Here is a 16018-nt window from a genome sequence, read left to right as displayed (position 1 = left end):
GAAATAAAATGAAATGTCTGTGAAAAATCTTTTGTTAGCGAGTAATTAGCAGTTTTTCTGTTTGTTTTCTCTTTTGTTTGAAATTAATCTCGATTTTGACTGCGGCAAGCGGAATGGTTGCTTGCAATTTAGTTTTTAGTTTCCTGTAAAAAAGAGTAAAAGACTGAATGAATTTAGTTGTGCGGTTGTTCTAAAAGAAGAAGGGGATGCAGTTTGCAATTGAAGTTGTTGATGGCATATCCTTTCTGTATTATATTTCCTGGTGCTCTTCTATTCATCCATTCGAGACTAGAGAAAGTATCACAATGAGTTGAGTTGGGAGGAAGTATGGTGTTGAGAAAAGTTTTTTGAAACCCAGATTGGAAAAGTTATAGAGAAACAACAATTGATATTGATGAGTGAATAAGAGAGTATCTTCTCTCTGTGCGAATGGCATGGTTGCCCTTTTTCATTCACAGTCTTGAAATTCAAATACTCATGCAAAGGATATAACCGCCACCCCCGAATCATAAGATAGTTTCATTAATTTTGAATAATGAGATGTTTTATCTACTGTTTTACTGAGTGCTGTGCTGCTTTTCCGAAAGAGAATTTCATCGCGTCTTGGCAAGAAAAGTTACTATATAAACTTGTCGAAACCCCATAATAGTAAAAGTTATAATAATTTGGTCTTTCAAAAGTTGAAAATTATGACAGGATTGGAAGATTGTGTTCATGTTTTATTTTTTGTTTTGTTCTTCTTTTAAAAATTATTTCGAAGGATCTTTAATTAACAGTAAAAAAAAGACTTATTAAGTTTTAAACAAAATCAAAGTATTAGAGCGTTAAAAACCTTTTAAATTTGCATGGTAAATACATTTATGTTTCGAAATATGGTTCACTTATTTTTAGAAGTTGTTGATTGCTGATGAAGTTAACTTTTCACTTATCCAAGCGGTTGCAGTACAACTCTGCATTAATTAAAAAATATAGATTCCAAAATATACAGAGGTTATTCGTACGTAACTTCTTAACGATTGAAGCTATCAAAAAGTTGTGTATGGGATAGGTGTTTGGGTCATGATTCATTGACATCGAATCAGCACACATATATTTTGTTTAGGAGGAGTTAATTAGAAAATATTTCGATTTAAAAAAATTGTAAACTTTTATACTTCAGTAATTTTTTTTTAAATTTTAATTTTTAAGGGACAAAAATTACAGTTTTCCGTACTTTTTTTTTTATAATTAACGCGCACTAAAGGGAGTTAAATACCCTTAATATGTTAAACACAGTGCGAGCTTCAGGAAAATAGGGACTGATTTAAAAGGAGAAACCGATGCACATTAGTTTTAAAGCTCTGGACATTAAAATGGCAGGGAAAAACAGAGGCGGGTAATATATTCCACATTCGTGTGGTGCGGCTAAAGAAAGAATCTCTGTATTTGACGGTACGTCCGAAGTTGGGCTCAAGGGTAAACTGATGAGCATTCCTAGAAGCGCGAGTATTACGGTTAAATTTTTTCAGGGGAGGAATGCAACTAGCTATTTCATCTGAATATTGTTTATTAAAATAGCGATAAAACAAGGAGAGACATGACACATTACGTCGGTGGTCTAGGGACGCAATTTTCTCAGTTATCGATCTATCATCTATCATTTTGAAAGCACGTTTTTGTATTCTGTCCAAGAAACTCAAATACGTTATCGGAGCACCTGCCCAGATGTGACAATTGTATTCAAGTTTTGGTCGAATGTAAGCTTTATAGATTACAGCTAGATCAGAAGATGAGAAGAATTTCTTGCATCTTCGGAGAAAACCTAAACATTTCGCAGCGTTTTTGGCGACATCGAATATGTGTTCGTTCCACAGAAGGTGGCTTGTTACACTCATACCGAGAATGGAAAGTTTCTCAGTTTCCTCGATGCAAGTGCCACTCATTGATAGTGGCATGGGTGGAAGGTTCCGTTTTAATGATAGTAAGCAGCATTGTGTTTTTGATGCATTAAATTCTACACGATTTCTTATTCCCCATTGAACAATGCTGTCAAGATCAGAATTTAATGAGCTTATCATATTTTGTCGTTGAAGTTCCACATCCGAAGGACATGGGTGTGAATCTTCAAACGAATATGAAAAGCTGAGGGTACTATCATCTGCGAAACAATTTAATGGATTAGAAGTTTCAGAGAGCAAATCATTAATGAAAATGAGAAAGAGAGTCGGAGACAAAACGGAGCCCTGGGGCACACCAGCGTTTATTTTTTGGGTTTCAGACTTGAATCCATCCAAAACGACTTGAATTGAACGGTTCGAAAGGTTATTTCTAATCCAATGAACTTAACTTTAAAATTTTTCCAGAGTTTTTAACATTTTTTGTTCAATATCACTGGACTTTTATTTTTGGAAACTTCAACAATAACACTGGTCTGCAAAATGTATCTTTTTTCTCCTTCAAAAATTTTTTTGAAATTATGAAAGATTTGACTTCCCTGAATCTTAATCTGAGCACGTACCATTTTTTTTTTAAATGATTTTTGAAAAAGAGTAGATTATAGAAAATAACCCTTTTAGATTCGGTTGATCTTGTAAAAAAATATAACTATTATTCATATTAAGCTCAAATTTGAAGGACTTATATGAACATTTATTAAGAAAAGTTTAAACACATTTTAAGATACTAATTGACCAAACAGCAAAAATATCGAAATACTGCAGTTTTTAGTAAATTCGACATGAAAAAAACACCTTAATTAAGGAAAATGTAATCAACTCCCAAAAAAATCGGATTTCTAAAGAAAATAAATTTTATCTCGGTTATTTATGGAATATTCTCAATAATGTTATACCATTTTAAAAAGAAAATGGAACACACCAACTTTTAAGGTAACTTTACGAAACATTTTAGTGCATTTTTTTTACACTACGGTTCATTGAATTAGAGTCATGTAAATTTTGTTAGTACTTAGTTTGGCAAAAAAAGTAATATTTGCTTTAAAACTGATGGAGCTGCGTTAAAATTTTTGAATGCATTTGGTAGCAGGGTTATTCAAGGTTCCGTAACAAAAGAAAAAAATTAGAAATATTAAGATTTGTAGTCACGGCACATGAAAAACCGTGACAGGGTGACCATTTTTCCGACTTTTTTTCAAATGCCCATAACTCACAAAATATATGGCTGCGATTTTTTTTTATTATTTTCTGATAACTGTCACCACCTACCCTATCTACCGTTTTCGTTTCGACGTTAACTTTTGGGACAACCTGTATGTTTGTTCAACAATTTTATCAGAATCCATTTAAGACTTTTATCTGAAAAGTGCATTGCGTATATCTCGAAATATTACCATTTCAATGCAACCATGTTAAATAAATGTTTGATTATTTTTTAATTATCTGGATTTTTTTTCAAAAATCTATACAGATAAAGTTTTTGTTGTTTTTAACACATAAATTGTTTTGATTTCAAATATCTCGATGTCGTTTTTTTGCACAAAATCTATATAGATAAACAACAAAAAAAAACACACCTATAGAGAAGATTGAAACTGAATTTGAAGGAAAATAATAAGTTCTTTCATAAAACTTAACAATTTTGAAAAAGATTACATTATGCCAAAATATTTTTGAGATTTTCTAACGGGAATATCTAAAAAACGTGAAAAGCTAGGCCAATCCTGACTTCGTATTCGGAATCAGCATACAAAAATCCTTTGGAAAATTATAGTTTTATTAAATTATTGAAAATGTCCTTATGCCACTATTCCACCCCTATATTGTCTCTATTTGACGTTGCATATTTTTTAAGCTTAAGTTTATCTTTAATAAGTTTAGCTGATTTTATTATCCTTTTTAGCCCTGATTTTTCAATCGTCAGTTAGAGTATCAGAAGAATAAATGTCAATATAAAAAACTTTTATTTCTAGGAATAAGACTTTTTATCTGGCTATTGAAAAATTGGCTCTTAAAACACAATTTGACTCAAAGAACAATTTCAAGAAAATAAAAATAAAATTATCTATAATTTTATAAAATGAAACTAAATTTTTATTTTAATCAATTTTGACGAATGTATAACTTTATTTGATAGAGTGCTCATGTCAGTAACTGTTAACTTATAATCTCCTTACGTCTTCTGCAAATTTCACAAAATTCATTTGAGAACGTAAGATTTTTGCCAATTCCGAAAACTAAAATCCTTGATTGAGCATACTCCAACTCAGAACCAAAATCAGTTCGATTTTTCATAAAATAATTAAAAAAAAAAATACCTTTTCTTCAAATTTTCCCCAGTGTATTCTATTTTTATCCATTGTTTCCTCAAAATACAATAACAACAATAAATTCTATCAGCTCTAAACGTATAAAAAATAAACCTACGCTTTGAAACATCATAATAAATCCTTTCAAAACACTTGTTTTTGAAATGAGTTATTTCAATCAACAATAGACATGAAAATAAGAACCCCATTACACACTTAATTATGATAAAATTTATTCTAATTGTTAGCATATAAATAAGTTGTGTTAATTTGTTTTAAGAGCGAATGAATCTGCCTACACTCTGATGTGCTTTATCCTTTAAACCCCCAAAGGACCTTGCAGCAAGGAGTGAGAGAGCACGTGATGGGTTTAGAGTGGTTGGTAGAGCGAAGAATACTTCATGACGAATTAGATTAAAATAATTTATATATTGTTCATACCAAGTTGGAAATTCTACGAACCTGGTAGAGAAACAAGAGAGGTAGCTTGAATTTTGATGTTCACCAAACACGTCATCATATCATCACAATCCCAGTACAAAACAAAATGAATAAAAAAACAAAAAAAAAAATACCTACTTCCTGGCAAAAGTTTTACGCGGAATAATACCATCACTTTCCTTCATATCTCTCCTGATGCGATGCTGCGAGTCCTGACAAATAGCTGCCAGATATTTCTGAAGATAATTTATGATAACGCGCTAAAGTACTTTTGTGAAGAATGTTTTCAAAATGTACTCATGTGGTAGGCACTTTGTAATGAAGATTCGGCTTTACTCTACACAATTCACACCTCTTTTTTCCGCCCAACCATAAGGATCTTATAATTTTGTTTACAAAAAAAAAAAAAAATAAAAATAAAAGGAATTCACAATGACAGCGAAAATTGGAGTGAGAAGAAGTGGGAATACAAAACAGAGGGAAAATAGTTTCACTTTAAAAAAAAAAAGTCGTCGACAATGACTACATCATCATCATACGTTACGATACGATATGAAACGATGAAAGACTTCAACATAGTTGTTGTTTTGTGAACAAATATGTGTGAGCGTGGGATATTGGAAAAGTTGAAATCATTGAGGAAGTTTTGCCCTTATTAAAAATATGGCCAACTCAGAATTTACAAAAAAAAAATGAATCAATTTTTTTTTTGGAATGATATGAATAATTTTATTAGTAAACGAATGATAGTTGACTGAAATTGCTAGCTCATTTTCATAAATAATTTTCATAAATTTTGTGAAATGATAAAATCATTATGATGACAAAAATAGATTCTCCAAATGGGCCAGACATTATTGTAATTCTTTCAACATATTATTTTTATTTTGGTTAAAATTTCCGAGTCGATGACCTGATAAAGTGATACCTAATATTCATTCTTTGAATAATCACAAATGAGGAATTTGGTTGGAGAATGAACACTTTCCTACAGTAGGTATCAGACAAGTTGACATGAGCTCGAAATCTTTGAAGGATCAGAGAAAAATAAAAATAAAATATCGCCCTAACTAAAAAAATTAAGACATAAATGCAAAATATATTAGGAACCATGTGCACTAGGGCGTATACGTACTTTTTAAGTTGATGAATTACATTTTTTTGTAGTTTTACTTCTTTACTGACATGATTATAAATTTTTTGCAGCAAGGATGCAGAATCAAAAGAGTGTTTACAAAACTTTTCACGGAAAAGAGGGGGAAGAGAGTGAAGTTAACAACATTTTTAACTTGAAATTTGTGAAAAAAAATTTCTTTTGTTATAAAAATCAAGAATTTAAAATTCTACAAAATTATCTTGAGTGAAAAGTGTTTACTTTTTATACTATTAGCCCAGGAAAAATAGATTTTTTCAAGAAAAAAATTTGTAACAGGTTAATTTTTTAGTATACAGTTTGATGTTAGGTTGGTTTACAATCTGTGAAAAGTCCTGAAGTTTCCTCTGTCCGCTAGTCCCATTAAAAAGGCTAAAAGGTCACACCATTTTTTATTTAAAAAACGTTAGGTTTTAGATAAAAATTATGTTTTACAAAATTGTAGCTGAATTTATTTTGCAAAAAATTGTCATATAAAGTCTTTTATATCACTTACCGTTTAGACATTACAATATTTCAAACTAAACTATGTAAATTGATTAAAATAACAAATATAAAAATATGAAGAAAAACATTATGCAAGTTTGAAGTGATATAATTTCTAAACGTTGTGCATGATACAAGAAAACTTTGTAAAACAATTTTTTGAAAAAAATCCCACCGTTTTTAATATAAATAAAATGCACGACTGGGGCCGCACGTACTTGCTCTTGTAGTTCAAAGTATCTATATCTTAAATAACTATTGGCAATTAAAGATTTTCGTTGAATTTTGAAAAAAAAAACAAAAGTAAAAAAATTGCATTTAAAAATTTTTTTTTCAAAAACTTTTTAGAATTTTTTTTTATGGGAGGTATACGTTCTAGGCGAGATATTAAAAAACAAAAAAAAAAACCAACCTTGGAAATTACAAAAAAACTATCTGTACCAAATTTCATGAAAATCTATAGAGCCGTTTAGCTACTTGTACAGATGGACGCACGGACGCACCGACGCACAGACCGACGGACGTCATGACGATACCCACTTTTTTGGACTTCTTGATTATCGTAATGCTAGTTTTGATTAAAACCTCGAAATTTTTTTTGACACGAAACCAATACTTGCCCTATAGAGCAAGTAAAATAAAATGCACGACTGGGTCGCACGAACTTGCTCTTAGAGTTAAAGTTGCTTTAATTTTTAAGACTTTTTATATAGAAATTTGGAAAAAAAAATAAAATTCGTTAAAAAAAAAAAAAAATTAAATAAAATCTGAAATTAAATTGCCCTCCAAAACAAGTATGCAGTTTTGATTGATATATTAAGATGCATTTTTAAAAAAAAAATTTCAAAATCGTTAGGGCCGTTTTTTAAAAAACTAATTTTTTATAAATAATTTTTTGGAGAAAAAGTTTTAAAATAAAATTGGTATGCCATTCTTTAGAAATCACTAATCAACATCTAAAAACAAAATTTCAAAAAAATTCAATGTCCCGTTTTCGAAAATTTGATTAAAAAAAAAAAAAAATTCAAAATTTTTTAAAAAATCCAAAAATTAATTTTTTCAAAATCTTGTTTTTGGTTTATATTTAAATTATATAAATGCTTCTTCACAAAAAGTTTCGTTGAAATCGAATAAGCAGTTTCGGAGATAATCGGATTTGAAAAAAACGGTTCTATGGCAAGTACAGTTAATAATGATTCTCAAAAAAAATTTTTTTCATTGAAAGATAGACCTTAGCTTAAAACTAACATTTGAATTTTTTAAACAAAATCGTTAGAGCCGTTTTCGAGATATTTCAATTTTACTAAAATCGGTATATGACAAGTAAAGTTATTTTTTGTCCAAAAAAATTAATTCCAAAAACCCCTCTGGAGAGTCGCCAAATAACGCTACATACTAAGTTTGACATTAATCGGTCCATCCGTTTAGGCTGTAGCTCCTTATACAGACAGACAGACAGACAGACAGACTGACAGACAGACAGACAGACGGACTTCCGGGACCCACTTTTTTGGCATTCATCGTAATGTCATGGAAAAATGTTATCTCAACTTTTTTTTTTGTACGAATGCATAACTTGATATATAGTACCTATATCGCAAGTAAAAATGTTGTGACACTTTTTAACAGTTTTTTTGGTTTCTGAATATCTCGTATATGACTTACCCAATTTCAACAAAAAAATTTAAGCAAATGCATTTAAGTAAACAAAATTTTAGAAAATTTTCAAAAAACACATTTTTGGATTTTTTAAAAAATATTTCATTTCAATTTTTTGAAAACTGCTTAGTGAAATATTTCCAAATTTTATTTTAAGCAGATATTATTTAATTATTTCTTCAAAATTACATGTTAGAAAATGTTAAGGTATATACAAAAAAATATTTTTTTTGAAGAAACGGCTTACCTAAATGATTTTACCAGATAGCGTAATGTATTTTATTAATTATAAGAACAGATTTCTTTTATTTTTTTTTAACATTAGCAAAAATGCTTTAAAAAAAATCACATTTAAATTTTTCTAAAATTTTTTTACTAAATAGTTTAAAGATAAGAGCTAATTTTAATATAAAAGCAGGGACGTGTGAACCAGTTGTACACTTTTTTGTAAATCAATTAAAGACATCAGAAGAAGAAGGGATTAGGTGCCAAATTTTTAGTTTTGAGTAGCTAATAATCGTTTAAAGTTTTTGGCTTACAAACTGTTTGAAAGTAAATGAGAGAGATATAAGTTCAAGTGACCTCAACTCCAAAAATTTATAAAGCGTTTCGCCCAGGTACGACCAAAATAAGGCGTCTTAGTAAGGGTACGACAGATCTAACTGATGAGCCGATGATGCCAACATTTAAGTTATCATTTGACACATTTTATCCGATGGAAAAAAAATTTAAAAAAAACTCTTAACCCCTTCACCTTCATCTTCTAATGTCTTCAATTAATTTTTATTATTTTAAACTTTTACTTTACATTTCATATACCCAACCAACTAAAAACTGATTTATAACTAATAAATAATGTGTTTTATTTCCATTTCATAGTAAAAACTTTAAATGCATATTTTCTCAAAAATTTATTAATTATCATTGTTAAACCTAGCATTTAAATATCTTGAAGTATGGATTAAAGTTAAAGATATATCGATTTATAAAAATCATACGAACAAATTTATGCAAAAACAAACACACTTAATGTTTGTACATATGTATGAACGAACATGTGTATTTGTGTGTATCGAACAAATAGAAAATACAGCAGACTCTTTTAAAATTTATCACAAGAATTTTTATTTTGTACTACCTATATGCCCTTTAGACAGGAAGTATATAATATCAATGAACCATGCGTAATGTTGTGCAATCAATAAATCGTCTCCCTTTTTGCGTTTTCCCTTAATTAGTGGTTGGCATAACATTTTCAAAAGATTTTATTTTGACAGGAAAAAAATTAAAAAAAAAAAACAAATAAAAAAAGAACATTTTTATAGGTAGTCGTCTACGTCGTTGTCGTCATCGTCATCATCGTCGTCTAAAAGGTAGAAAAAAAAGGAAACTTTTGTAAAAGAGAATAATTTTCAAAGGTAATTTTCAAAGGACCGTTATCAATCATTTTTATTTCCAAAAGCAATGCCAACATTTTTGCGGTTATGACAGGAGGTAATAAAGTGTCTTATTGAGATATATTGCCTTTTTAGATTTTTTTTTTTCATACATTTTTAATATTTTTGTTTATTTTAATAAAAGTTTCTTGTTTTTTTTGTGGTTTTGTGTGTTTGTATCATTAAATAAATTAAAGATATAAAACATTTATAAAGCGGCTTAAAATAAACAAAACAATTAAAAAGTTTTTTTTTTAGAAAATTAAAAGTTTATTCAATTTTTTTTTTATTAATTAACTGAAAAGATTGAATTTATAAGGCAACATAACAAAGCCATTATGAAGCTATATTAGAATTTCCATAAATTAACAATGTGGGTACTTAAAATTCGAAGCCACACAATTATTTACAAGCTTGAAATTAAATCTTTTTATACAAATATTTTCAAATAATTGAAAGCTAACATAATATCTAAAGAACAGATTTAAAATACTAGAATAACGATGACGAAACACCAGTAAATGTGAAAAAAAAAAAATATTTAAAATTTGTATTTTGTTAAGGCGTGTTACTTTAGTATCATCTCGCTATTATAAACAATTTTTTTAATAGATTTTTATGATTATTCATATTTTTTTATCATTATTCAATGGACTGGTAATTTTTAGTCAAATACTAAAAACCTCATTTAAATAAATATCATAGTTTCCAAGGAATTAAACAAAAACTGAAAGATATTTTTTCCTGAAAAACCCCTTTTTGTTTTTTTATTTGCATTTAAATTTTTTATTTGCATTTTAAGCTGAATGCATAGTATCTCAAAAATGTTGTGTCAACAATTTAAGTGGATTTGAGCTAAATTGACGAAGTTATGAGTATTTTAAAACTTCGCTTATGAACGCTTTATTCCAGTTTTCAACACTTTACATCGTTCTCCTACAACTAACTTTATCAAAGTCGGTGTAACTTATAACTTCAAAATTACGTCACCGATTCTTTTTGAAATTTCTAACACCATTTCTGAAGAGTTTTTGAAAAATTTTTTTTAAGTGTGTACCTACTTTAACTCCTCCCTATGAAAAAATAGAGTTGCATAAACAAATAAATTTTAGCTTCAAATACTATAATTACTCTGATTATATATTATATATGAATACAAATATTTTCACCTAAATCACAAAATCAAATGTTTTAGTAAATTCAGTTTTTTTTTTTTTTTTAATGCTAATTCAACTAGTACAAGCTGCAACTGATGTTTTGCGAACTGGTGTGACCAATTTATAGAAATAGAAAGACTTCACTTAATAGTAGCCTGGTTATCTACCTTATAAAGCACATAAGCTTCATCCTGGGAGGCAAAGTTGAGAAAATTGATTTATGACCACGTTTTAAATCAAAACACCGAACTGTTCACTGGAGCGTATACGTACTTTTTTTATACATATGTTTTTTTTTTAATAAATTCTTCAAAGAAAATATTTTTAGGAAATATAGAGAATTATAGAGAACTATCTCGATGATTTTCTCACTAATAACATTTGGAAATTCAGGATATTTTTGCTAATATAACTGAATTCGTTGAAAGGAGTTTACTTCCGAGTAGTGTTTGTTTGCTATGTTCCAAAATTTTGCGCTTGGCAACAATTCACTGTCAATGTGGTAAACCTCATTTCAAATGATATCCTGTTACTCAGTTTTCCTTCCCCGTCACTGCCACTCTACCAACACGATCAAAATCAAAATTGGGAGTAAAATTACACAACAAAAACCGGGAAACGCCCTTTAATAGCTGACGGTAATTCAATCTATGTGTCAAATAGAAATTATTATGATTGAGAGTCACACAGTTTTGTTTCAACACGATTGTGGTTGGATTTTGTTGAAATTTGATGCCTGACATTAGACCCCTAAAATGGTCGGCTATATCACAACACAAATCACATACCAACCCTCTTTGGCCATAAATTAAAAGCAAATATTTACCTTCAACGCACATGCAGCAGCAGCAGCAGCAAACCCAGCAACCACACATCTCTAAGCAAGCATTCAATAACAACAAGGACATACCCACTGTACCACCAATAATCCTATAGCTTGATTGTCGCGCGCCTCGCCGCCACTCGGCCGCAACCATACATCATTGAAAGCGAATCGCTGCTGCCGGCCCGTTCACTTCGCGTCCAGTCCATGGCTGGTGGTTATTACTTTATGCGAATATAGCAAACGGTATCTGAGCGAATGCATTTTGTTCCAATCGCCAGGACCATTGAGGTCCTGCCATAACCGTTTCTGCGTTGCTTGGTCTCCAACACGGTAACCCGGTGACGGCCGGCAGCGGCTGTGTAGATTTGTGTGTGTATTTCAGCAGAAAAGGTATTATAATAGGAACATAATAAAACCTCACCACGGCTACCACTGGTCCCAGGCCAAATGGGATATCCGCAAATAGGATTTTGTGATTTATCGCCAAGCGTAAATCTTCAAAACTCTGTGGCACTCTGTGAAGTTCTTTTGTGAATATAGCCGGCCAAAGGCGGTAGGATCTAGGGTGTCTTTCTGGTCTCCATATACACAAACATTCATATACACTTACAACAGCTATTCATATTGGACAAATAACAAGAAGAACGAAAAAATAAAAGTAGAAACCGAAACGTGCTAAAGCGATTATCGTGTTGAAGGCATTGGCATAATGGCCTTCGAACTAGAGCAAGCTCTGGCTCTTACACACAGACTTGATGGATATTTATTTGCCCGCAAAGATATACCTACTACACGGATGAAGAGTTGATCTTAGAGAGTCTATATAAAGGCTCAGTTCATAGATAAAAACAATGTTTGTATAGTTGAATTCTTTTGGAGAATTTATCCTTTGATAATTAACTGTATAACATAATTGAGATAAAGTGAATTCGAAGCTTGTTCACAGGGACAGTTTTTGTGAAATATTGAAAGGTTTTTTTTTTTTTTAACGACTTCCTGATGGTAGAGTCGAGGATATTTATGTTTTTCTAAGTGATTTGTAGATTTAGATATTGTTTTATTGAGAATAGAAAGCCACAGTGTTATCTTGGGTATCCTCTTTAATATGACATTAATTGATTTTCTTGAATTTCAATTTAGTGGAGAATTTGTTAGTAAATTGCTTTTTTGAATGTTTTGTTTTTATAAGAATTGCCACTGAACACGAATTCGATGTTGTCCAACAGAAATGTTTAAGGCAATTATATTAAATACATAAGTTTAAGTTAGTAAAAATGAAGGTGGGACGGACGGTCTATAAAATGATTTTCATTAAGTATGAAAGGCGTACGTTTTTTCTATTTGAAAAATGGATGCAGTTTTAATATTTTAGTTAGTTTTTGAAATTTATCAGTTATTTACAATTTTTCTTCCGAATTTTGAAGCGAAAATGCAATTGGTACCTATAACGTTCTTGTGCCAGCTACGCTATAAGTGTTTTTTATAGGTGTAGTAAAAAAATTCTTTTTAAAAATACGCTAATAATGTTGAAAAGTGTTGAACTAACAATTTTGGTTGTATAAATTTTTTACTAATACTAACAACTGAAGCTACATTAAGGCTTTATAAGAGCAAAATTGTCAAATTCGTCAGTTAATTTTTTTTTTAAAGGCGTTCAAGCCGAGTGATTGTAAGTGAAAATATTGAATAATTACAAAAATTTCTTCTAGATCTAAATTATAGCCTAATTAAATTTGTTCAAAATAGTTACAAGCACTTGCAAAATTTAATAAAAATATATCAAATGACAAATAGGGTAATTCCAAATATTTGCAATTTAAATTCCGTTAAAAAAAAAAACAAGGAAAAATATTGGTAGATAAAATGAAAAATCTAATTTGAGAGCAGTGGCGTATCCAGAAAAAAATTTGGAGGGGGCTAGAAAATGTTTCAAAAATTTTTTAAGAGGAAAAATTGTACTCACTTTTTTATTCGCCTTTGATCGAGAGTGAAGAGCTGTACTGCGGTACTGAAAGTGGTAAATAGTAGCATTTTACTGCTCTCGACAGATTCGTTCTTTCGCTCCACCTTTCACATTCAAAGTAGTGTTTTTTCTTTCAAAGTTCTTGTATCCCAAACATTTTACACAAACATCCAGGTGTTGAGTCATTCTTGAAGAACACTTTATATCGTTCGAACTTTGTCATGTTCTGAATTCAAAACTGTTTACAGGTTTATTCGTATCACGTCTAGTTTTTGAGCTATATAGGTACTCATTACTATTTTCAATATAAACGCCATGTTCCGCAATTCGACCTAAAGTGAATTGAAATAAATTTTCAATTTCACGTGAAATTAAATATCATATTCTTCATTTCGACCGATTTCGCAAACTTCGAAATTGCTTCGAACTGTCAAAACTCAAGGATCATCCATTTTTATTTTGTTTCTAGAGTGAAATTACTGCTGCTTTGAACAAGGATGCAATTTTATTGGAAGACACATTTTGCGAGACAATATGTAAGTGAAATGCAGAACATAAGCGGTATTGTTGCAAATTATAAAAGAAAAATGAATTAGGTAAAGTGTAAGGCGAATGAGGTTGCAAACACCGAGGCAGTGTTGAATTATGATATTTTTCTTGCCTCATGTGTTTTATGTATTTTGTATTGAATTAACAACAAATAAACATTACAAAACAATAGAAATATAAGTTTTGATAATATTTTGTCAAAAAATTGCAGATTCATTAAAAAGGCACCTTTACGAACAGGACCAAAGTTAAGTGAATTTGATCAGAAAATCTAAGTGAGTGAAAAAATGCCGAACACTTAATTTTACTTTCGGCAAGTGAATGCACAAAAGTGAAATACAAAACGTGAAATTGTTAAAAAACTAATTTTCAATGAAATTCTTTTTGATGTTTAATCAGAAATATGGATTTTTTCGTAATATGAAAAAGCGGAAACTGGAATTTGTTACCATTAGTTATGTTGATTTTTAAATATCAAAAATTTCAATTTCCAATATCTTTGAGAAAAATATTATTATTTTTGAAAAAAAAACAACGTCAATGAGCCCCCCCACCCTCAATACGCCACTGTTTGAGAGTCACACTTCGTGATTGTTAAAAAATACTCTTTGAGGTTTTTACACTTTCCTGCAATGATTAGAGACATTCTAATAATTTAAGGGCCAATTTTTCAATAGTCAGTTAAATAGTCAGTTAGTACCCTACTTACAATTTTGCTTCTATAATGCCGTACAGAAGCAACAATTGCATCTGTAAAGCTTTATAGAACCAAAATTGTTTGGCGGGTACTTAGATATTCCCCAGATAGAGATCAGTTTTTCAACAGTCTTATTAGCTTATTCCTTTAATAAATTATTTAATAGAGGAATAAAACTATCTGCTTCTTTCAGAGACGAATAAAAATTATTCTAAAGAATAATCATCAAAAATATTGTGTCACAAAAAAACAAAAACAATTATGAATAAAAATCACGTTTAATTTTGAATATTTATGAATTTGAATTTTTTTTTTTTTTTGTTATTCTGTCGAATAGATTTTTCTTGATTGAAAAATTCAATATTGTTATCTGATTGTTTTTGAGCCTAATAACATTATTCGTCGAACAGTTAACTGTTTGTTTATTAGAAGATTAAAAAATCGGTTCTAAGAGGGCAACATATTATGATTCGAAGAAAAAGCTATTCGCAAAATTACTTTTCGATAAATTGTTTTCGACAAAATGCATACGATGAATTGTCTTCAACGAATTGAAATTTGATGAATTGTTCTTCGCTGAATTGTTTTTTTGATGAATTGTGTTCGAAAAATTTTAATTCGATGAATTTTCCGCTCTTAGAATGTCATAGTTAACCAACCCAAAAGAAATTGAGCGATACTCTTTGACATTTTTTCTTAAACGGAATATTTGTATTCAAATCTTTACGGCAAAATTCACAAAAATAACAAAAGCTATGTTACTGCCTACTTAAAACTGTACGAGTGTGAGACTTTTGATATTCCTGAAAAAATGTTAAGAACAACTGAAAATCCAAAAATATGGCTTTGATTTCACTGTACTGAAATATTAACGTAGAAACTTCTCATTGATGGAATATACCTTTATGCTTACTAGAACAAAGAAGTTACGTTACGTACAAAAATTGCCACTTATGGTCCTTTAAAATTGAATTCAATTTTCAGACATTGAACTTTAATTTTCATGCAAAAAAAATTCAATTTTTTTGAGAATTGTTCCCATGAAAAAATTTAAAAGTGATTTCACAAGCGTCTATTTTTAAAAACGTCTATATTTGGAAAACGTCACACACTTGTTACCCCATTCTCAGAACTTCAGTAAATGGTCTATGAAAAATTTGCATTTATAGGGTTTCATATAAAATTAAAAATAAAATTATAAAAAATTCAAAAAAAAGACATTTTTTTCCTTTGTGGTCCTTTTTTATACCCAGAATAACATCAGAAATATCCAGATACCTGTCATAGGTATATTCCTACTTTTGACTACACCAAATTATATGAGCAATTCAGATACAATACATCAGAGAAAAAGTGAGTGGCTCTTCTCTCCTGCGTTACGTCGCACATAGGAGTATTGTCATCAAAA

The sequence above is a fragment of the Episyrphus balteatus genome, chromosome 1 (genome assembly GCF_945859705.1).
Source record: "Episyrphus balteatus chromosome 1, idEpiBalt1.1, whole genome shotgun sequence".
In the NCBI taxonomy this organism is placed as follows: Eukaryota; Metazoa; Arthropoda; class Insecta; order Diptera; family Syrphidae; genus Episyrphus; species Episyrphus balteatus.
This window is presented reverse-complemented; position numbering follows the sequence as displayed.